The 25,754-nt window shown below is 38.1% G+C and overlaps 1 protein-coding gene across 5 annotated transcripts in view; it reads right to left on the bottom strand.

Annotated features, from left to right (window-relative positions):
• Positions 1–25,541, bottom strand: part of LOC106091156 (dnaJ homolog subfamily B member 6) — a 138,210-nt gene extending 112,669 nt beyond the window's left edge. The window contains exons 1-2 of one of the 5 annotated variants that reach the window (XM_059368694.1): positions 25,139–25,541; positions 23,468–23,591 (exon numbers count right to left, since the gene is read on the bottom strand). The gene's annotated coding sequence lies outside the window, so the exon portion shown is untranslated. Of the gene's footprint in view, positions 1–23,467; positions 23,925–25,138 lie in introns of those variants that run through there. The other 4 variants (XM_059368700.1, XM_059368696.1, XM_059368705.1 and 1 more) reach the window with 4 other exon arrangements.
• Positions 25,542–25,754: the final 213 nt, after the last annotated feature.

Here is a 25,754-nt window from a genome sequence, read left to right as displayed (position 1 = left end):
AAAATTCCTAACGGAGCACAAACAAAGAATTAGTTCGACCACGATTTTAGTCATATGCAGATAATTTCTGTTTGTTACTACTGCAACCAATCAGTTATCTTAACCGAATGTGTTATTGTCATTTACATTCGCAAAAGCTTAGAAAGAAAAGTTATTTCTTCTCTGTGTAAAGTATGGTAGTATTTATTAGTGCAAAAGTAACTGTCCCGCATGGACTTAAATAATTATACTACGCAAAAGTTTTAGAAGTCTGTGGTTCAATTCGCGCACATCTTATTTACGAGAACCTCACTAGTTTATTGGATAATCCTGTATAGTTCAGCTGTTGATTAAAATCTGTGATGCATCTGTTTCATCATGTTGGCCTAGTCTATTTTTTTATAATTGTTCCAAGATACTCGAAAGCAATTTTCCTAGCTGGATATTTCTCTATCTATTGTATAAAAGCTATCGTCTTCTTGCATATTTACATATTGGGATTCTTTAAATAAACATAAATAAAAAATATGTCAAAAGTCTGCTCTTTTAATAACAAAAGTCTGTTTCCACATAGCATTATTTTTGGTACCAATAACAAATATAGGGCAATATCCTCAATTTCAACATTGGTTGTCGCTACCGAACTGTTTATGAACCTTAGTAGCATTCGGTTGGCAAAAAAATTGGTTGAGACAACGAATCTGTTTTCTGTGTGTGTGGCGCCAAATTATCCAAGGCGTTGGGCCCCGAAGGAATCTCTATGCTGATAATGAAGAATTGGGATCTACCTGAAGTCAAGCGGGTCGAGACAACATTCATGCAGATACGGTAGCAGATGCGGTGAATACCTACCGGGTAAAAGTGGTCCTTGGAGAACGACCGCTTCCCACCTGAAGAAATTGACCTCCACCTGCAAACCAGATTAGTTCTGGCTCAATTACGATGCGGCAGATGTTGCCGACCTGCAGGCTGTATGCCAGGACATTGTCTGGAGTCTCCATTGCGGGATGGCCGGCTTGATTTTCCCACAGTACTTGAAAGCGGGGAGCTCTTTTTCTTCTTCAGCATTTTGGCAGTGTTATGATCTTCGGGAGATCTGATTGTTTTCCAGCTTCCGTAGAAGTGTACCTTCCAGCATCCTGCACCATCGCTCACTTCTGCCGTCATCCCGCTGCCCTCATCTCTCGATTCGACTGCGACGACCGCCTTTACTTAATGGCTGGGGACGTACTGTGCATCCCTCTGGTTTATCCGTCTCTTCCTCATTAATTATTCTGACTAGTTGTGCGTTTGAAGCATTACTCTCGACTACAGGTGTCAAGGCACCCACACCTATAGAAGGGGAGGACAATACGCTACGGTCTGACGCCACCACCGCAGCTGTTGGGTCCGTGGAGTCCATTTCTTGCCTACAAAAAGGCTTTAAATTTTTTTCGTAATAGGTAGAACCTATTCAAAGATACAGGATATTTTTTCTTTGAGATGCGAAATATTTATCACAGCCAGATTAAAGGAAGTTCATTCATTCCATATGGTTTTTAATATAATATCGATATAAGTAGAAATGAGATACGAAGCCATTGGCCACCAGTGTGGGCATTAGCACAGCAATAAAATCGACGAGAGATTTTTCGCTATCTTTCGAAACGAATACCATTGGCCGTCTGTTGATCAGGTACTTTCCTTTCAGTAATATCCCTCAAATTATAAGCTTCTCTACCAACATAATTTGTGATGTCATTGGCTTGAATCCCATCGTAAGAAACGCCCAAAGTAAGCAAAACACATAAAATGCTAACCATAGCATAAAATAAAAAGCAACAAATTCTTTCATTTCAGCATATATTTATAATTAAAATTTTTTGTGTTTCGAACAACAGATTTAGTTAGTTGCGATAACAATACCAAATTTTTGCTAAAACAGCAGCACTATGTCTGCTTAAACAGCCGTAATGTCTGCTTTCCCTTTTTCAGCTAACAAAAAAGTGTTGGTTTAACAAACATTTTTGCTGTTTTGAATAGCAAATTTCGTTAAGTGGAAGAGCTATATCAAAACATGAACCGATATGGCCTATTTACAATCCCAACCGAACAACACTTTAGGAAGTATTTGTGTAAAATTTCAACGGCTAGCTTTAGCCATTCGAAAATTAGTGTGCTTTCCACAGAAAGACAGTCGCGCGGACGGACATGGTCAAGGTGATAAAGAATATGTATATATACTTTATGGTGGCTTAGACCAATATTTCGATGTGTTGCAAACGGAATGACGAAGTAAGTATACACACATCCTATGGTGGAGGTAATAATATGAAATCGAAGATTTTAATTTTCTTGCCTCTTCGCAGCCAGAAAAAATACCTAAAATAATGACAACACATGACCGGTCGTCATAGTCAACATAAGATAAATAAGAGCACAACTTTCCACCAATCATGCGTGGTCTGCGAAACAAAAAAACGTTCAAGCGATGCTGCTGTTATTGTGTTTCAATAGAAAATTGCAATAATAAAAATAACATCCAACCGCAGGGGATAGAAATCAAGGGACAACATTTATTTGTTGCACTGCATATAAGTGATGTGTCGCTATTGTTGTTGTGCTTACTATCAAGGGACAACAAGGGGCTGTAGTCAATGCATTTGCGCACATACATACACAGATAGGCCAATAATGGTATAAATGTTGGGCACAGGTAGATTTAAGGAAGTTTCACGACTGAGATGTTGACCAGTGGGCAAATGGAAATTTAAATTCCATATGATATGGAAATAAGTAGCATCGACAGTCATGTGTACATTAACTAAACTACTATATTCCCCATAAGCATTCCATTGAGAAGTAGGCGATACTTCTCTCGTATCAACGAGTGCAGTCCGATTAAAGTTTAGGCACAAAGATAAGGGGGAATTAAATTGACTAGAAAATTTAAACATCTTTCGAAATGAACTTCAATGGGTGCGATGTCATGTTTATAAAGAATATGTTGAGCAGATAATTTCTTTTTTTTTGCAAATGAAAATCTTCTCTTTAAACATTATTTCTCATTTTCTTTAGCTCGACTTTCTTTGGAAAAAATGTAATAAAAACACATGACCCCTCAGAAAAGCTAACATAAACAAGTAAAAGCCGAATCTTATATAAACTCCACCATGGATCGCATTTGACGAGCTCTTTCCACGGTATCTCTTTTTAGGCAAAGAAAACATAAAAGAATATTGTGTAAATTTTCAGCCAAATCTAGTAAGAATTGCGCACTTAAGGGGCTGAAGAAGTAAATTAGGGAGATCGGTTTATAGGGGAGCTGTATTAGGCTATAAACTGTTAAAAGTCATGGGAGAAGCCGTTGTACAAAATTTCAGCCAAATCGGATAATACTTGCGCCTTTCAGAGGCTTAAGAAGTCAAGATCCCATATCGGTTTATATGGCAGCTATATCAGGTTGTGGACCGATTTGAACTATTCTTAGCACAGTTGTTGAATGTCATAACAAAACACCTCATGCAAAATTTCAGCTAAATGGGATAATAATTGCGCCCTCTATTGGCTTAAGAAGTCAAGACCCCAAATCGGTTTATATGTCAGCTATATCAGGTTATGGACCGATTTGAACCATTCTTAATACAGTTGTTGGAAGTCGTAACAAAACACGTCGTGAATTGCTCCCTATAGAGGCTCAAGAAGTCAAGACCCCAGATCGGTTTATATGGCAGCTATATCAGGTTATGGATCGATTTGAACTATTCTTAGCACTGTTGTTGAAAGTCATAACAAAACAGCTCATGCAAAATTTCAGCCAAATCGGACAATAATTGCGTCCTCTAGTGGCTCAAGAAGTCAATATCCCAGATCGGTTTATATGCCAGCTATATCAGGCTATGGACCGATTTCAACCATACTCAGCACAGTTGTTGGAAGTCATAATAAAACACATTATTGAAAATTTCAGTCAAATGGGATAAGAATTGCGCCCTCTAGCGGCTCAAGAAGACAATATCCCAGATCGGTTTATATGGCAGCTATATCAAAACGTGGACGGATATAGCCCATTTACAATCCCTACCGATCTACACTAATAAGAAGTATTTGTGCAAACTTTCAAGCGGCTAGCTTTACTCCTTCGAAAGTTCGCGTGCTTTCGACAGACAGACTGACGGACATGGCTAGTTCGACTTAAAATGTCATGACGATCAAGAATATATATACTATATGGGGTCTTAGACGAATATTTCGAGAAGTTACAAACAGAATGAATATCCTACGGTGGAGGGTATAATAATAACACAAAATAAAACAAAAATCAAAAAATTGTTTGTCAGTTCAGCAGTAATGTACTTGTTATGCTCTCGTAAATTTACAATAAATGTACCGTAAATGTAAAGAGCCAAGAGCCGACTAAAGGAGTACGTGATGGTGACTTTCCCGAATATTGAGAGCGCATTTAATAACGAGGAGATGAGTCGACAGTCACCTTCCTGAACAGCACGGGGTCCAACTGAGTTTCTCCCTGAGTGAATATGCTGCGTGACAGGGCGCAGACTTCGGAGATAAGGGGAACGCCTCAAGTGTGGGGTGTTTCAGGATTCGTTTTCCTGGGAGGGAGGAAAAAGAAGCGAATCCTGTATATAAGGGATACGCCTCAATGATGGGGTGTTTTCAGGATTCGTTTTCCCAGGAGGGAGGAATGAGAAGCGAATCCTGTATATGAAGAGAATGACTTCTCGGTCTTAATAGATTGCTCCAAGATGGAAACAGGGACTGGATTGAGGCCATACTCCGACTCACAAAATATTGGTAGGTCGGTGAGACTGACGGACGAGTGTATGTTCTTTCGGGCAGAGCCCTGTGCCAAAACGATAGCCGCAAAGAAAATTCTGGAAAGGGAGGTAAGTTCTTGGCGTAATGTGTGGAATAGACTTCTGTTTCACGACATAGTGGATTACCGCATACGACGGCGCCGTATGAGCTAATCGATCTTATTACTCTTTAGCACATATTTTTCATTTTCTTTTCACCCCAGGTCAGACTGGCCACCGAGTGAACTCACCTCTTCATGGTGGGCTATCCATTCAACCCAAACCTTAACTATTAACAATAAATTGTGATAGATTCCACAGAGAAATCATAGAATAGGAAAAAACAGTTTTCTATATGTAAATTTTTGGTTTTTAAATTTGTTCAATCTTAAAATTTTGTCAGCTGACACGAAAACGGAACGTAAAATTTTGTTTTTACTGAATTCTACTTTCCGGTTACGGTCGATAGACGTTCGGTAATCATTTGTATGTGTATTCAACATAAGCCAAAACAAAACACCTGACAGGTTTTCCTACATTTTCGGTATGAGAACGTAACCAGGCCTTAATACTTTTTCAGATTTTTGTATTTTAAAACAGCACATTTTGTTCGCTGAAATAGCTGTACGAAATGTTTGCTAAAACAGCAGCACTATGTTTGCTGGAACCGCAGTAATATTTGCTTTCCCATTTTCAGCAGACAATAACTGCTAGAAAACATTTCTACTTTTTTCAATAACAAATTTCGTTGAGTGTAGTTTTTTACGCTTTCTATGTTTACTAATAAATATTTATTCATCTTGACTTGGTAATTCCCGAAATTATCATAGTGTGTCCGTTTCTTGATTTCTTCAGATTCCGAATAATGTTGCCACGGACCACCCCTTACCTCCTGATTAATATTAATTTCTATTTACATATTCCCTTTTTATTACAAATTCCTTTTTGTTTCTCGTTGACATGATCAGTTTGAAATTTGCAAGTCTAGGTATCGCATTCAAACTGTTCGGACGTCATCCAAATAAAACTAATTTTTAAACATCACACATAAGATTTTATTTCCCAAAAGTCATCCCTGACAATGTCTAATTTTAAGAACAGGTTCAAAAATAAGTTTCTACTCTCATCTTAGGGATGTTCGTGGGAAAGACCGGTACAAAAATGCGATAACAACAAACAACAACAATGAAACCATTTTCAAATAATTGACGCTTGGCAACCATAATTTCGCCAGTTAACTTAATAAGTCCAACAACAACACAAACCTCATAAAAGGCAAAAAAACATCACAGTTAACCTGTTTGAAAAAGAAAAACGACATTGCAGATGATTCAACGATACAAAATACACATTTAAAAGATCGTCAACAAGAGAAATATGCACATAGAAGAAAACCATATCACACAAAATACGTAGGAGACCCAGCCAGCCAGCAAATAGCAACTTAAGGCTCTATTACACGGCATGTAGTTGTCGTATGACATGTTAAATTTAGCACATGTTGAGTTGTACATGTTGTGTGATACAAACGAAACTAACATATGAAAATCACTTTTCAAAATAGCACATGTAATTTTTTCGATTACAGCGTGCTCTATTCCTTCTGATAAAATCATAAAGAAATCAGCTGTTTTTGTTGTCAGTCGAATGAAAGCAATCCCAAATTAAATTGTTTTCACAATTATATGAGTTAACCAGATTTCCCACAATTTTAAAAATTTGTAAGCTTTTGCTCAAATTTTTAGGTTGTGTCATTCAAAAATAACATACAGGTGTGAGGGCAAAAGTGATGAATCGTAAGTAAATTGACAATTTTGACAATCATTTTCAATTACATGTGAATACAAAAAGTGACATGTCATAAAACATCTACATGCCGTGTAATAGCGCCTTTAAAGAGCGTAATACAGTGTAATGTAGAGGTGTGCCCGTGCCTTGAATTGTCACTCGTGGGTCATGTGATTCGTAAGTGACATCCAAATCCAACGATATGATTGTGCTTAACCGTGGAAGCCACGATCACTTATTGTCAGGTTTTGGCCGATTTGGACCATACTTGGCACGAATGTAAGAAAAAAACAAGGTAATGGGTCTGTATTTCGGATGAACCTAAATTTATATACCCTCTACCATGGATAGCGGTTGTCAAATTCTATGCTCGGTTAGTGTTTTTATGCAGCCTTACATTTGGATAACAAATATATAAAAATCTCAAAAGTTAATATGGAGGCAATACCAAATTATGGACCGATTCGGATCAAACTTGATATAGATCTTGAAGGTCATAACATATGACAGCGCGCAATTTCAGCCAAATCGGATAAGAATAACTCCCTTTAGAGGCTTTAGAAAGCAATGGGAATTATTTATGCTAAATATCGAGCTGCTGCTTAACTTGTTTGAAAGTTAGCGTTACAGACGGACATATTGACAGACTAGATTGACTTACAATACCATGACAATCCAGAATATTGCAAATTTTGCCTATGAACATTCCCCTAAGGAACAGGGGCAAACTATCCACTACTATTCAGAATATATACATTTTTAATATTTTGTATACCCTCCACCATAGAATGGGGGTATACTGACTTCGTCAGTTCTTTTGTAAAAATGCAAATATGCCCATGGACATTCCACTAAAGAACATGGTAAAACATCTCACAAATCAATGGTCGAGTCCGAACAACGTGGCGCAGTGCAACACCTCTTTGGGGAGAAATTCTTACATGGCATAGTACCTCACAAATGTGGCCAGCATTAGGAGGGCATAACCACCGCTAAAAATTTGTTTCTGATATTCTTGCAACGAAAAATTGTTGTAAGACCCCATATATTAATAATCTTCATGACATTTCAAGTCCGTCCGTCTGTGTATCGAAAGCACACTAACTTACGAAGGAGCAAAGCTAAGCGCTTGAAATTTTGCACAGATACTTCCTATTAGTGTAGGTCGGTTGGAATTGTAAAAGGGCCATATCGGTCCATTTCTTGATATACCTTCCATATAAACCGATCTCGGATCTTGATTTCTTGAGCCTCTAGAGGACTCAATTTGTATCCAATTCGGCTCAAATTTTGCATGAAGTTGATAAAGCTCCCATATAAACCGATCTCCCGATTATACTTCTTGAGCCTCTGGAGGGCGCAATTATTATCCGATTTGGCTGAAATTTTGCACATTCTTTTCTCCTATGACCTCCAATTCACGTGCCAAAACCTAAAACAGATCCCATTTAAACCGATCTCCCGATTATAATTCTAAAGTCCCTAGAAAACGTAGTTCTTGTCTGATTTTGCTGAAAATTTGCACAATGGCTTCTAATCTAGTCTCCAACATCCAACCAGGTACGACTTGAATCGGCCTATATAGCTCCAAAAGCATAGCAATTCTTATCCATTATCATATGTTTGCTTACAAAGAGATGGCGTACATAGAACTTGGCAAATTCGATCCAACCTGGAGGGTATATAAGAGTTGGCCCGGCGAACTTAGCACGCTTTTACTTCTTTTTTCTATTTTTAAGTTAACCACTTATGTAAAGCAATTTAGTTACTTTCTCAATTATTTAATTTTCCTATATTTTCCTATATAAACACTAGGGTTTTATTTGTAACGCAATTTTATTTATTTTTTAAGACAACTTGTGTAACAATTTTTATCAATCTTGTTGTATGTGAAACTAAAAACAAATAAAAATACAATGGGTACTTAGACGGAATGACGAAGTTGGAACACTCCCATCCTGTAGTTGAATGTATAATAATAGAGGCTTACGATGGAATAATGCATACCTTTGTTTTGTTATTACAATATATGATTTTTTTAAACAAAAACCCGACTATCAATTTTTACCCCAAATAAAATAAAAATAATTTCGTTTTCGCGGATCTCGTAAGGCTTTACATTGAGCTTGTTTTTCAATATATTTTACATTTTTTCATGGAATAGTCGTTAGCCTTCTGACCCCGAACCAATTGTTGTTGCAGTTTTTTTACCACCACCATGACGTCTGGCAATGCTGCCGTATAATTTTACTGATTTATAGTGCAATACAAAAACATTTTTTCATTTTGAGGTGCTTGAGTTCGCCAACAATAGACGGTTGTGTTTTTCCAGCCAAATATAATGCAATCATACATCTACACTTGAAGTAAATGCGTTTGGTGTTACCAATATAATGAGCTGTTAATAAAAACAAAAATCATACAGCTGTCAATCCTCACCTCCGAATATGGATTTGCAACCCTATAAAGTTATATATTTTTTATTCGATTTGACTGAATGAGTAATCTGTTACATACAGTAACAAAGCCCACACCAACTACCCTATATAACACCAGAGTCAGCGAGTTGAATCTGGAAATAAACAGGGTAGTTAACGAACATAAACGGAATTTGCGGCTGCAACACTTGGAGCAATGTAACTTAGCTACCAGTTTAGGCTAAATTAAGTTACGAATGTCTGGATCTATCGAGTACCTCACCACTGTCCTCATTCTGTCTTTGAACACTCTTATAGTACCCGATATCAGGAAGACATGCAGAGTGATCCCGCTACTGAAGCCTTGGAAGGACCCGAGTAAGACGGAGTCGTTGTTTGAGGGACTACACCTCCCGTGTCTCGTAGGAGGCTTCAACCAGCCCAGGCCATGTGATAGGACGGTCCTTGCGGCACTGGACCTCTGAAACAAAATTCGACATGGTCAGCTTTGCCAAATTATTTGAGGACATCACCAACACGTCCCTGTGTGGTCGCTAGTCATTAGTGGAATTTAGGGACAAGTAGTCGAAATACCGTAGAGTGAAACAGGGAGTTCCCCAAAGCGGGGTGATATCTTCGGTACTGTTTAACCTCTACATATCCTCTACTCCACCCCTCCAGACGGCATAGAGATCTATCATATGCGGACGATTGTACGATCAGGCCCCCGACTCATTGATGACATCTGCAATACTTTAAACATCCACATCAACGAATTTGCCGCTTATTTTTCTGCAAGAGTTCTCAAGATATCTGCCACTAAATCGTCAGACACATTGTTCACTATTTGTGGGTATGCCTCTAGCGACATGTAAGCTAAGTTTTCAGGATCACGCCCGAAGGATAACGAATGATAGATGGTTACCAAGAGGGGGCAGCGAGCATTCCAAAACTAGGTGGCCTAATCTAGACTTGAAGAGGTGTACCGCTTTGCTGTCACTGGCTATAACAGACCTCTCAGTCATTGTGTCCGTCATGACAGATCACTGTCTAATCGGAAAACATACTGACAGACTGAAGGTTCCCAGCAACGACTTTTGCAGAAGTTGTGAGGGCAACGAAGAAGAAGAGACTGTAGAACACCTTCTGTGTGTGTCCCGCACTGGCAGTCAGAAGCAGTTCCTCTTTAGGTTCTCATTTCTTTGAAAACCTGCCTGATTAGGAACTAGAAGGCATATTCCTTCTTCTGTCCAAAATGGACGAAAACGTCTAAGTGAGTCTGAGCAGACTTCCACTTAAACCTAACCATCCTATATTCCACTCCATCCAGACGGCATAGAGATCGTATCATATTGTACGAGCATTGCATCGGGCCTCCCACCCATTTGCCGCTTATTTTTATGCAAGAGTTCTCAGGATATCTGCCACCAAATCTTCAGCCACATTGTTCACTACAAATACGCGTGAGGCGAATAACGAACTGCTAAACGATAGTTTAAACGTCTAAGTCAACGAACTTGACCAAAAGTACAATAGAACTTGAGTCAAAAGTACAATAGAAACAAGGTCATCCAGTCACTTGCCGACAGCACTTGGGGTACTAATAAAGGAATTGGAAGGACTGTGGTAAATTGTGCAGCGCTAATGTGGTCTCTTAAGTTATGTAACACGCAGTGGAATAATATTTAGATCTGTCGAAATGCTTTTTAAATTATTGGCAATGACTACAAAAGCAACTACACCACCGATGTTTGTGGAACAGTAACACACTCCCTCGTTGATCTGTCGAACGGCGACAACCCCTGTCAAACAAGAGTAGTTTTTGCCCAATTACGATCCGCCAGATGCAGCAGCCTCAACTCCTACAGAGCAACGATGGATGCCAACGGGCAGGATGTGTCACCTGTTTAACTATCCAGCCAGACGCATTCGTCTCAGACCCAGATCAGATTTCCGGGATCTGGATATTCAACAGAACCAAGCAGACGAGAGGTAGAACACAACACACTGCTACAACAATAACAACTTTATATAAACTGATCTTCCGTAAAAATTATGATGCCAGCTTTCTATATCAAATTGCAGTGAAGTCTGCTAAAAAGGGCGCCTTTTATGAAATTTAGATGGTACTCCCTAAGACCGGCTTATAAAGCCCATCTATGAACTTAAACTGCCATTGAACAAAAAAACAAGAAACAAGAAATTTTAGCGGATAACAACAGTTTAAAGAAAGTGCGACTACAACAGACAGGCAGACATACAGCCACGCGGGCTTCGCTAAATCGTCGTTGGTTTGTACAACAATCAAGAGTCGAATATTTCTACTCATTCAATAGTGGTGGGTATAAGAGAAACTTAAGTGGCCGAACTCAAGCCAAAAAATTCCGGTGTAGGAATCGAGCATGCAATGCAACACTCTGCAGCCCTGGCTAAAACTAAAACAATCAGAATGTTCGTAAGTTCCAACCAATACCAGCGAAAAGGACCAAGTCAGTGCAAGGTTTATTATTATTTTTTTTTTGAAAGAACGTCGACTTTTTTCATCTTTCGGACCGGAACAAACCCCCAAAACTGTTTAGCATTGCCGTTGAAAGAAATATCGCCAAAAATATATCTATAGTATTTTTGCGAATCGGTATATGACATTCAAAGATTTTGATTTCGTCATGCAATTGGTAAAAAAATACCGCCAGCCATCGCCATATAACAACTCCCGCTCTTTGATCACCTACCTACACAAAAACTATACTGCTAGCAAAAACAAAGAGTAAATTGCCTTTTTATTTCAATTCGCTTTTTAAAAATCTACCTTATTAGCAATGACTACAGAAGCAATGACACCACCGATGTTTGTGGCACAGTAACACACTCCCTCGGTAATCTGTCGATAATGGCCGGTTCACGATTTACCACAAAAACAGCAAAACGCTGCCCATTAGACAAGTCGAAGATTAGAAACAAAGAATGAACCAGTCGCGCTCGAGTCAACTCGACTAAGCAGGCAGCACTCGGCCAGCCATGACAAATAATGAGTTTCAGAACAGAGAATTGCTGAATAAATGCCTGTATGAGTATTCTCGCCAAATCCCATCTCTGCTAGACTGGTTTATTTGCGAACCACCTTCCAGCAACTATGACACCGATGGCAAGCATTGCGAATAGAGCATCGAAAGAAATTAAAAAAATCTTTGGTCACACATGCGCGTACGTCGCACAATGGGATGAAACAAAAATTTTGTGGAAAAAAATTGAGCGATTTTTAAACGGATAGATATTTTCACGAAATTGTTGTTGTTGTTGTAGCAGTGTGGTATACACTGAGGCGGCTGTCCTTGCCGATGAAGAACTTCATCGGGTCAATACGTACAACCGGCTGCCATGGGATTGAAACTGTGGTGCTGATCAGATTAGGTTGAACGTTTCAGGGCCCTGGGAGGTCCAAACCTCGTTCCTACAAAATTATATACGAACTGCAATCGGCACATTTATGGTCCGATGCCAAAAATTTTATTTCACTTGCATAACTTTTGACTGAAGTATCTGGCAGTGACATTATTGCTTCAAAAATATCGGAAATTTTATAGGCTATCCGAATCAGAGAAGTACCCCCTGCTTATTAATGGAATGTTCATCGTAAATAAGGTATTAGAATCCGAATCAGTTAAAAATTGAAATCGATCCTCAAATTCTTTTGCAAATTACAAAATAAACGACAAGCATCGGCAAAATTAAAAAGATAAAAAAAATTGAAATATTTTTTGCCTATTAGGAGGGCGAAGGTCTTTAATTTTTCAATTTTTGTTTGTTTCTCTTTCGAGACGAGCACAATAATCGGGATTCTTTTTTGCAATGGAAATGGAAAGCCGGAGATCGAAATACACACCAACCACTATGGGATGCGTTTCGTCATTTGGTTAAAATAACTCATGGACCATATTATGTGTGTAGGCTTCAAGGGTCGTACGCTGGTTTGTTGTATTTATATCCACTTTATTACGAAAACGACTCTATGATATAAACACCAAATTTACCACGCTCCTCGCCTCTGTCCGTTAGCTCAAGGCATGTGTTTGTGTAATGGCAGATTTCATGTCTACACAATTACACTACTTCCATGGCATACGCATGATTCTGTGTATCTTTTGGAAGTTGTATTTATGGCTTTGAACGCTAGACAACGGCTACGGTTCTCGCTGTTGCTCCGTGTGCACAGTTTCGAATCCCGGCCGTACTCCGTTGAATTTTTATTTTTAAGTATTTTTTTGTCTGTTAGGTCAGTACTGCGTCGGTATAAATTTCGCTTCAATTATCGTTAGCAATATATCGCTAGCATCAATCAACTCTGCTGCAATGCTGTTGTTTTATTTGAGTGTGTGTTGTCTTATGACTTTTGTTTGTGTGTCTGGTGAAGAATGAAGACGCTTGGATTTCGCAATAATTTAATATAGCATAAAGTCAGTACTAGGCTTAATGGTGAAGTTTCTATGGTTATAGTCTAGGACTGACCTCATTCGCAACGAAAATGTGTATTTAATTATTGCGAAATCCGTCAAACTCTATGCTTTGCTAGACCACAAACAAAAGTCAAACAGCAATACACAATAAAGAAAACAGCAATGAAGCAGACGCAGCGCTACTTTTTACTCATGGAACTTAGTCCTACTTCTACGGAATGTGTTCGCTTTTTTTTCGCCATCATTTTCTTTATAGTGTGTTTTGACAGTTTTTTGGGAGAAAAGTCAAAGGGAAAAAATTTAAATCATATCGATATGAGAATTGTTACTACACACATATGTTAACCACTCTAATGTATGTACAAAAAGCACAATTTTTTTATTGCATTTTAAGCATAATACGATAAAAAAAGAAACGTGAAATATATATTGTAATAAAACAATTCTCTACCAGACAATTTTAACCTCAAACTGCAATAAAACAATCACTACACGAGTCTCAAGAACGAATAAACGCTGTCAGCGATACTCGATTAGAAGAGACCTTCAGCCCAAGTAGGAATTAAAGACACAAATTTGTCCATTTACCAAACAACAGCAAAGCAGTTCATAAAACAAACATCCGATATATCCCCAGCAAACATCCGATATATCCCCTACAAAAGACAAATAAGCTTAAAAATTGCCAAAACAAGCGGCCCATATGGCGAAACGAAACTTGGGGGGAAAGGGCGAGCAGTAACTTGACATACGGGAAGACATTCTCAAAACTAGCAAGTAAAAGCGAGTAAGGTTCTGCAATAATCAAATTCATTAAACGAGTTTATAGGCAGATTTGCACGTATCTCTATTGGATTATAGGTCGATTTTGACCAAACTTGCCATGGATGTTGTCATATCAAACGCTACGCGGAAGATATATCTTAACATATAAGTTACGATTATTTGTACAAATTTTCGAACAGCTAGGTGTTCTCATTCGAAAGTTAGAGTGCTTTCGAAAGGTGGAAAGACGCGGCTAGATCGACTCATCATGTTATGACTAATGATGATTTCGATTCTGAAAAAAAATTTTGCACTAATGTTACACTTAAACGGGACAACATTTTGCATATGTCACCCTAACCCTCTCACAGTGTAAGACTTTTTGCATTTCAATCGAATATGTTCATATATTCATATGTTGTCATTTCGACCAATTTTTTTTTCTGAAGACAAAATTTCAGCGTAGCATTGTCTGATAACAATACTTCAGCCAGGGCCGGACCCCTCCAAAATATTTTTTTTAAAAAACAAAATGTCATTACAATTTCTTCTAAAGACAAAATTTTATTTATAAATTTTTTCTTATAATAAAACCTAAAAAAAAGCCCTCAAAACATATTACACCGTTAAAGTAGATTCATTTGACAGTTATTTAAAATAAATTTGTAAAATAAAACTACTATAAAGCTGCAATAAATTTTGTGAATATGAAGCCTAAATTTCAGTAAAAAATTCGCTAAAGACAAACTTTTGCCCAGGTAGGCCCTAAACTTCGAAATTATTTTTTAAAGACAAAATATTGGGTTGCCCAAAAAGTAATTGCAGATTTTTTGAAAGTAAGTAAATGCATTTTTAATAAAACTTAGAATGAAATTTAATCAAACTAAAAGTAACAGCTGATAACTGACAGAAGAAAGAATGCAATTACAGAGTCACAAGCTGTGAAAAAATTTGTCAACGCCAACTATATGAAAAATCCGCAATTACTTTTTGGGCAACCCAATATCAATGAAATCTTAATGCATTTTACTACACTTCAATTTGCCTAAACCATTTTATAGTCTTTTTTGTTTGTTTTTCTATTCTAAAAAGGGACAAAAACAAACCCCATTTTTCTAATCTGATAACAATTCCAACAATATAATAAACTTTTGTATGAATTATTGTCTTCAAAGACATTTTTTTCTTTTTCTTCACAACATTTTAATGATATTTTTTCTAAAGAAAAAATTTCAATAAAATATTGCGTAAAGACAAAATATTGCTCTAACCTCGGCTCCTCTATATTATTTTTTCTAAAAGAAAGATGTTAACCATTTTCAATAACAACTTTTCAAACGACAACATTTTGTTAAACTTTTTCTAAAGACAAATTTCAATAATTATTTTTTAAAGTTAAAATTTTAATGAAATTTTCTTTAAAGAACAAACATATTAACATTTTTTTGAACCAAAATCTTCATGGAATTTTTTCTAAAAAAAAAAAATTCAATAAAAATTGCTCGAAAGGCAAACATTTAACAAATATTTTTGTAATGTCACCCCAACCCTCTCATAATATTACACTTTTTTCATTTTCAGTCGAACATGCCCATAAGTCCACATATTGTCATTTCGACCAATTAATACTGTAAAAATTGCATCCTAGTCTTCGGATGCCGTTAGCTAAATAAAACGCGTTCACTTTTTCCATTTTTTATATTTCTTTTTTATATTTTGTTATTGCAGTAGGCACATTTTCATGTGGAGGTGGCTATCGTCGTTCCGGTCCAAAGGACAAATCGACACGGGAACAAGGTGACCATTGGTTATTTAAAGGCGCCAATAACTCGCCTTTTCATATTGAGCATCATAGGCACTCAGTATTTGTGCAAGGGCCGATGCCGCCCGGCCTCTCACTCCGCTTGAAACCGCTGATTGTCCGCGACTGCCGTTGCAGCTACACCGTATGAAGTATTCCACTATTCGCAACCTGTCGACGGGCCCGGTAGCTTGCAGCTAAGCTTCTAGATCGAACCTTAATGTTCCAGTCTGTGTTGTGATCACAGCTATCTCGTGCCGGGTTTAATATTTTGCAGCTTTTCTCCAAACATTCAACAAATTTTGTCTTCTATTATAATTGTCTCCTATTGTAATCATGACACGCCGTTATTTTGGTGTAGGTGCATATGAAATAATACACCGTAGACTTGGCACGGTGTAGAAAATGCAACAGGTTTTCACCCTCTGTAGGCAACATCATTACAAATGAAAACTACAACCGGTGGTGGGTTACATTTTTTGAAAACGAACACAAAATTTTAATTTCATTGCAAAATGTCGAAAAAACGCTGCAGTTTTTGCAAATGCAACTAAACTTTATGAGCCAATTCAAATTAATTATGTAAATGCAAAGGTCTCACACATTCATCGTTTCCACCGCTACGCAGCTAATCTCATTTCAAATTCACAGCAACAAAATACCCTTTTCATATTAACAAAATAAAACTAACATTTGTAAGGTGTTAAAATAATAAGGTTAAAGGTCACTCGCTTTGCAACTGTAGTTTCCAGTCCTTACACTCGGGGACCTTTGGTCCATTGCGTTCGACCTATATAGAGATGAAAAAATTGATACAGCGGATGCCCGACCGTCTCCAACTCCTCCTCATCCTCACAGATCCTGCAGAAATCGCCCCGAGCCTATCACGATATCAGCGACCTGACATCGCAGTGGCTAGTCATAATTGCCCCACGAGAGTCTACGACATCGTCTTCGAGAATCTAGACCGCAGCACTCCCTGATTCCATCTGCGATCCAAACTTGAGCAGTTCATCAACCGCCTCCATCCTCGACACCTCCTGATGGACTGGACCCACCAATATCTTTCTGCATCTCCCAGACGTCCGAATCGCTCCTAGCATCTTCCGACAAGGCTTGACTTCACATGTTCCGCAGCCAGGGCCTTCAGTGTACTGAGAGGGCTTTGGCCCAGAGGTACGCCAAACACTTGCTTACTTATGTGAATCCCTTACTCCATAACGATACTCCTCAAACCTTTGTACGTACATCATCTTTTTCTGGTCCATAGAACCGTCGCCGCGGGAACATTATGGTCACTGGCTATTTAAAGATGCCTATAACTCGCCTTATCATATCGAGCATCATAGGCACTCAGTAAGCAAGAGACGGTGCCGCACGGCCTCTCACTGAGACTCTCCATTCGATTCGCCCGGGATGGCGATGAACAGCACGCGGATCGGAGCTCAAAGTTCCAGACTGTCATCCGTGCCAAGTCCTTTTTCTAGTGAATAGCACCAGCTCATTTTTTCTAGTATTTGTGCCAACCGCAATGGTAAGGGCAGTTTTGACGTATGGCTGTCTTGCTTTGTTTGATAAAGTGGCACATGTCCGTGATCTAGACAGAGTTAATAGAGTTGCCTTGAGATTCATGGGGCTATGGACACTTCTGCGACAAGATCACTGGAGGTTGCCGTGAGTCTAGCCGATCGATTTGTTAATAAAGAAGTCTGCACTGTTTAGACAATTAATGCAGCCGAATTGACCTGATAAAGTGCTGATTATCCCCTTCCAATGGTGGCGACATTTGTGAGGTACTATGCCATGGGGCACACTGTCCGTACTCGGTTATAAAAAGGACATCACTCAGAGATATGTGAGAAGTTTGCCCCAGTTCCTTAATGGAATGTTCATGTTGAAGTTATAACAGGTATTAAGGAAAAATTGATATACGCAAAATTAAGCATTTCACATTTCAAACAAAAAAATTTTATTAGCAAAAAAAGACTTGTAGGTGAGGGACGGTCTGACGTCGGATAACTACAGGCATTCCTAAAGGGCATAAATGTATGCCTTAAGGGCAAGTCGGAGAAGACAGCTCTCCACGCTGTGATGCGAGAAGTCGAAACGTCTCTCTTACTGAAGAAGTACGCGATGGCGGCCGTCCTGAATATTTAGAAGGCATTTTACAACGAGGAGATGGGTCGAAAGTCACCGCTTTGAGCCGCATGGGGATACACCCGAGTTTGCGCTTAGGCTGAGGGAATTTGGCATGCTGGAGGAGACAGTACGGCCAATGTTCCGTTCTGGACACTATGGCGGCCCCCAATTTCGTGGGTTCTAGTACACTATTAACAATAAATTTTAATAAATTTCGCAGAGAAATCATAGAATAGGAGTATAGGAGTTTTCTAAATATACATTTTTGGTTTTGAAATTTATTCAAACTTCAAATTTTATTAGCTGGCACGAAAACGGAACGTAAAATTTTGTTTTTACTGAATTCTACATTCCGGTTACGGACTACAGACTTTCGGTAATAATTTGTATGTGTATTCATAAGCCAAAACCAACAGCTGACAAGTTTTACTACATTTAAGGTGGCGTAACATACTACGCGCACGCATCAAAAATTCATTAAAAATGCAAATCTGCACACAAATCCCACAAAAGCAACGCGCAAAAGTTAAACAATTTTTAACTTTGACTATACGCGCCCATTAAAATGCAACTCTGCCAACAAATTCCACAAAAGCAAAGCGCAAAGGTTGAACAATTTCAAACTTGACGCTTAAAAAGACTACTTCACGTATGGCAACACAGAATGGCGTTCGAGTTCAATCGTCAAAATTGAAAATCCGTCAATCTTTGAGCGTTGCTTTTGTGAGATTTGTTTGCAGAGTTAGGTTAGGTTGAAAGAGGGTGCAGATATTAATCCGCCCATGCCACTATGGACATACACCTAAGCCAGTAATCGGCTTGCTGTGCGCTCTAAATATAAAAAAAGTAGCCTCGAAAAAGAAAATCTAAGTTAGGAATTCCAAAATCCCTAACTGTTTTCCATGCCACTCCCCTAAGTTGGTTAATGTCTGGTATAGTGTCTCCACCTAAGTGCCGGTATCTGTTTGCAGAGTTGCACTTTTAATGCGTGCGCATGCTTGACAGGGATCGCCACCTCCACATGAAAATGTGGCTACGATAACAATAACAACAAAAGCAGGACAAATGTTACAAAAACAACACTTAAAAAGTTTTGTAACAAATAACACAAATTATTTTTGTGTATATTTCCAATCTGTGTTTTATATTCCAAAAAATAACAATCAAATGTTTTCCAAAAATACAACAGCTGAAGCAAAACAGCAGTTTTTAAAATTCGTAATAAATTTCTTACTTTACCTACTTTAATTGGCTATGAAAGAACTTTTGTTCCACTAGCCGAACGTAGAATAGCGTTCCAAACGCCTTGATCTTCTGCGACCATTTTTTAATCTCTGACACCAAGTTTCGAGGTGTATCCCCCACTCGATGTTTCCATCGGGCTTTTGGTCGTCCCGTTTTGCGTGTACCAACGTGTTTGTCTTCAAAAGGCTTCTTTGTTGGAGCTTATTAAAATTTTTTCTTCGAAATTTACTCTCCCAAATATTTGTTCTCCCCATTCAATCAGAATATGGAAGTTTATTCCCAGGGAGTTTTCAGAATTGGGCTGATAATGATATTTTAGTAAACGAGATGGTGGACATCCTTTTTAGATCGAGTGTAAACCTTGCTCTTGTGTGCGCTACCACTATCCAAAAATGTTCATGGAATTAAGGAGCTCTACAAGGATACATGGTTAACTAGCTGGAATTCAACGGACGAATGTAAACAAACAAAGAACCTATGAGACGATCGTTCGCAATCGAACATAAATAGTCTGTTGTTAAAAGAGAAAGCACATCTGAGTGTAGTTAGCGGAATTATTAAAGGGGACAATAAATTAAGTATACATATGTGGTGTTTTTGGCCTTAGGAGTGATGATATCTGTCGGTGGTGTCATGAGATTGGCGCCTCCGTGGACAGCTTTCACTTTCTTCTTCACGATTTTATGTCAAAATAGAAACAGGATCCTGGGCTCTTTTTTTCATTCAAGCGCAAAGCGACATCACATGGTAGAAATTTAACTTACAACACAAAATTAAAAAAATTATAGACACTGTTTAATATTTGAGTTGGATGGAAACTTACATGCTTTTAGACCTATCCAACACCCACATAATAGCCTACAAAATATCAAACACAATAGCAAATCGTTTTGTTAAAAATGTCTGCTTTAGATGCGAAGGTCAATGAACCTGTGATGTGAAACAATTTAAAATTGTTGGGTATTTGTCAATTGCTTAATTGGCTGTTGACAGTTGGACGAAAAAATAATGTAAACTATAAAAAACAACGCAGCTATCGCAGCAAAGATAGCTCTCTGCATTGATACTCACACTAGCGATCATTTCCAGCGACATACAGCATTTTACCATAGCACAGAGAAATGCTCTATAGAGTCAAAATTGAAATATTTTGTAAAAAAAGATTTGCGTCGATTTTTTTTATTTTTATTTGGAACGATTTTACTTGTTCACGTATGCGATAATTCGGCCCCTGCTTTACATGCCATCACTCAGCCCAGGAGCTCCTCGTGGGACTGGACCTTTCGAAGCCATTTGAGAGCCATGGCAAACTATTTTAATGAAATTACGAATACGTTCTTCCAGCCAGGTCTGAAAAGCTAGGTCACGAATTATCTATGGTCGCCAGTCCTTTGTGGAATTTAGGGATAAGAAATCGAAATACCGGAGAGTGAAACAGGGAGATCCCAAGGCGAGGTTATATCTTCGGCACTGTTTCACTTCTACCCATCATATATTCCACCTAGAGCTTCTAAAATATCGATGGCACTATCGATATTTAATTTTTTGACAGAATATCAATTGATATTTTTCCGATGAATACTATTGCAAAAGTTAATATTTTGCAAACTTAAGCCAAAATAAGCAATGTGATACTAAATGTATCTTTTATCCGATTAGACTAGCATATTGCACAATGATTTCTCCCATGACTTCCAACTAACTTTAAAAACATTGGTTTTTATTGGTCTTTGCATTACATTGCTTCTATATAAATCGAACTCCTGATTTTTAGTTCTCATTTTCGCTTGAAATATAGGAGTTGGGAAATTAACGATAGTATCGATACTATCGATTTTTATTATTAAAACTATCGAAAATATCGAATATTGCGATTATCGATAGTTTGCCAGCTCTAATTCCACCCCCTCTGGACGGCATAGAGATCGTATGATACAGCCACATTGTTCACTACAAATACTTGTGAGCGACCAACGAGCTGAATGTGAAAAGCGATGGAGTAACGATTCCGACCATCAAGTATCTCAAAATACTTGTTGTCAAATTTGACAGCTCTTACACATGCTTCCCACATTCAACAGCAATTTGCAATTTGCAATGAGGCAACTGCAATTTGCAATGGGGCCAAAAGTAGAAACAAGGTCCTCAATTCACTTCCCGGCAGTACTTGGCTGACAAAGAAAACTTGTTCATCATGTACAAAGCAATTGACCGGTCTGTAGCTAGTTCTGCACGCAGTGGAATAATATTCAGATCTGTCAGAGAGCCGCTCTTTGAACTGCGACAGGCAGTATCCTCACGTGGACCACCTTCATAAGTATACACAGATCCTATCCGTGCGAAGACATAACTACTATTTTTAACTTTTCCGTCTAAATGTATTTGCCATATTATTCTTCTATAGGCATTGGATTGATATTTTTAGGTAGCTGCATAATAGAAATCTACCTTCTTGTCGTCTTTTGGTAAGGCACCAATTCAAAATATAGTATCAAAAATTCTAAAATTGTGGATAAGTAAATTTTAAAGGTTAAACTCTTTAACAAAGTTCTAAAGAGCTCACGTTAAATCTCCAATTGAAATTAAGCACTTCGTACAACTTCTTAATTCCTCCAAGATTGAAGTTGTTCTTTTGAGTAAGGGAAACTTAACACCTGTCACCGTGGAATGAGATAATGTTTTGTTTACTGAAAGCGCAAAGAACATGAGGGTTTGTGGAGAGTGTGGCATCGTGAACTGCGCTTGTTCGTGTTTCACCGCCGCATTGAGGACGACATCATATGATGCACTGAATTTAATGCTATACTTTAGATCCCCGGACATTGTGGATACTGCGCTGAGGATAAAAATTTTCCTTAATACAATGCCCGATATCCCAGGTGTGTGGAGTACAAATTGTCTAAGCCGCCAAAAAAATACTGTACCGCGGCGCATGGTGACAGCTCTTTCAGCTTTATTAAGCCAAGTTTCCACATGGCTTAATAATGCCTCACAATTATCGGCAGCATTAGGATCATCATTAGATCATCGCAAAATTTTTTTCTAAATTTCTCGACAAGATTCGAACCCAGAAATTCAGTTTCATAGCGGATTGGCTCTACGCGTTAAGGGAGCGGAATTTACCATTGCGCTCGGTAAGCATGACTCTGAATGCCTTCGTTGTATTATTGGCAAGTATGATTAAAATGTAATTATTTAGAAATTTTGTGTCGGGTAGAGTTATTATATAATGTAAGTGGCGAACGCGATAAACGGCTAAAGCTCCGACCATTGTTGATTTGTTGGTTTTGTCCGTCTTTTTGCCGAAACTTCTCATTCAAATACTTTTTATTGATTTAGGTCTTAAGGCATTTGGTTATGTTAGGCTGCAAGGCACGGATTGGCAACCCAGTTTGCTAGCCGCTTCGCAAGGAGAGCATTATGATTGCCCTAGAAGATGGTAGAAGAGAAGAAAAAAGAAAAACAGAGATACACGTTGTAAGACGCAAAACAGCAGAATCGATTAAACAAAGGACAATCTCTCACCGGTATGACCATAGTATAGTAATAATTCAGACTTATACGGAACTCCAGCATGAAGAGGAAACTAAGTGCCTGGGGGGAATGCAGGCAAGGAAAGAGGTTCAGCTTTTATTCTGAGTATTCTACTCGAAAATTGCAGGACAGTGGCACAAAATATCATATCCGACACCTTATCGTCATATTCCTTGCAAGTCCGCCTCGCCGTCAAAGAACTGACGTTAAAATGACCATTCAGGACTCACATTAACAGTTCGATATCATGCCACCTCAGCTTCAGCAAAAGACAACGCCACATTTGCGCGGTGAATTGAAAGTAGGCCAAAACGAACAAAGTACATAAATTTACAGCCCCCAAAAAATTTTACCTTCGATTTTACTCGCAATTGATGAGTCTATTCTGAACAACTTTTGTTTTATTTACAATTCACACAGTGAATCATGGTTGTACCATCCGATATCTGTATCTTTGGAATTCATAAAAATGTATATGGCATGATATGAGAAATTACAGGAAAATTGTTTTAAACGAGGATTCTTAAGTACACATGAAAATATACTCACCCTTCAATGAATCGCTGTCGATATCCTTTTGTAGAATTTCTCTAAAATATGAACTGTTGATTTGGAGTTATTTAGGAATGCACACAAATGTAATTATTTATTTCTTTGCAGATGACCTATTATTCTGAAGATTACACAAATAGAAAATAATATTCTAATAAGCCGATGTTCAATCAGACGCGATTTGTTTTCACTGTTTCTTATCAGAAATAACTCCACGAAAAGGAGGGAAGCAGTAACAAAGTTACAATGCCAAAAAATAAGGAAACAAACAAATGTTGCCAGATTTAAGAAACTTAATCAAAACTGGGACGACAGCCGAAATGCCAGCTTATGCACAATGAACTCTTTTTTTCAAATGAATCTCAGTGCTTATAAACGGCGTTACAATATAAAGACTTGCACTGGAAAGTTTTTTCGCTGTTTATATTTGCCCTTCACGGCTTGTCTATCGTCAGAACAGATAAAACAAAGCAATTGTTGGCATTTGACATATTTTTCACCATTTTTGAATGAGTAGTATTGAGGTTGTTCGTGTACTCAAAAAATTGTGCAAATATGCACAAATAGTTACTGAAAGTTGTTCGCGTAATTTATTTGCCAGCTGAAAAAAAAAGAAAGAAGAGAGCTGGAGAGTGCATGAGAGCTAGCATAGGCAAAACTTCACTTTAAAGGGCGCATCTCCGATTTCGCGGAAATGTGGTGTGAAGATGTGGGTTGAACCCCGAAACACAAATCAGAATACCGTTGTTGGGGCAAAGGCCCCTGGGCTCCCCGAAATAAATATGGGCTGTTGTTACATTTTTAGGTTAGGTTGAAAGGAGGGTGCGGATATTAATCCGTCTCTTGACACTATGGGCATACACCCATAGTGTTACACCAGTAATCGCGTTGTTGTGCGCTCTAACATTTTTAGGTTATGCCATACAAATATAACATATACTAATTTGATAGCAAAAATGATAAATCGTATGTAAATTAACAATTTTGACACACCAATGATACATCAATCCCATGGCAGCCGTTGTACGTACCGGATTGACCCGATGGAGTTCTTCATCGACAAGGGCTGCCGCCTCAGTGCATAACACACTGCTACAACAACCAATGATCAATCCAATGGCAGACGGTTGTACGTACCGGATTGACCCGATGGATTTCTTCACCGGCAAGGGCTGCCGCCTCAGTGTACAACACACTGCTACAACAACAACAACCAATGATACATAAACAATCCCAATGGCAGCCGGGTGTACGTACCGGATTAAGTTCTTCATCGGCAAGAGCTGCCGCCTCAGTATATTACACACAGCTACAACAACAACAATGATAAAGTGACATATCATAATAAGAAAACATATAGTGTGATAGCCTTTTTTATTGAGAATAATAGCCAGATTCAAAGTCATCTGGCAGCACTTATTCGCAGTAAACAAAATGAGTAAATGGTATAATGCAAGCATTGAAATTGGGGGATGATGTGGAAGGAGAGCACAAAATATATTTTTAATCGACACAATAAAATGTATAAAATCGTGCTAAATTGTCCCACTTCATAAAATTTAGAAAGTATTGTAAGTTTGTTCCAAGTCTCTTATTTTGTCGCATAATTTAAAACATTTATTGGTAATTGTTGATTTATGCTTGTTTGTTATCGATAGCAACACATACATAATTATGATCAAATCACTAGCATACTCTTTTTGCATAGAATAGAATAAATTGGGCGAAGCATCAATTTTGGCAGACAAATAATACATTTCATCGACTTCCGGTCTTTCTATAAAAGGTAAGCCAACTTAAAACCCGTCTGTCCACAAAGCAGTTCAATTTAACACTCGCGTTTCTTTGTTTCACATTGACACTCGGTTGCTGTTGTTCAGGTCAGACATTTGTTTATAAACAAATGGAAAACGCTTTTAGATTTAGCTCGTATTGGCAACATTTACTTTGTTGTTTTAATTCAACGACGATTGACTTATATATTATGGTTCTTTTCAATGCCACTATTGAAGAGCAATTGCAACCGAACCGATTCCAATGAACAATTAACAAACATCCCGAAACTAACAAGTTATTCGGTCAAAATAAATAATTAACAATAAAAAATCGATTTATCGACTTTTTGTGCAAAATAGTCGAAAAGTGGAAGTCGACTTTCACTGAATAAAAAAGTCAAACAGTCGACTTTGAAGACACAAAGAGCAAATTACTAAAATAACTCGAAATGGAGTGCTTTAAACATGCCAGGTCCTATTTGGAGCGTTTCTAATTGTTTTCGCCGCAT

This window comes from Stomoxys calcitrans, chromosome 5 (genome assembly GCF_963082655.1).
Source record: "Stomoxys calcitrans chromosome 5, idStoCalc2.1, whole genome shotgun sequence".
NCBI lineage: Eukaryota > Metazoa > Arthropoda > Insecta > Diptera > Muscidae > Stomoxys > Stomoxys calcitrans.
Note: the sequence above shows the minus strand (reverse complement) of the source record. Positions and strands in the feature narration are given on the sequence as shown.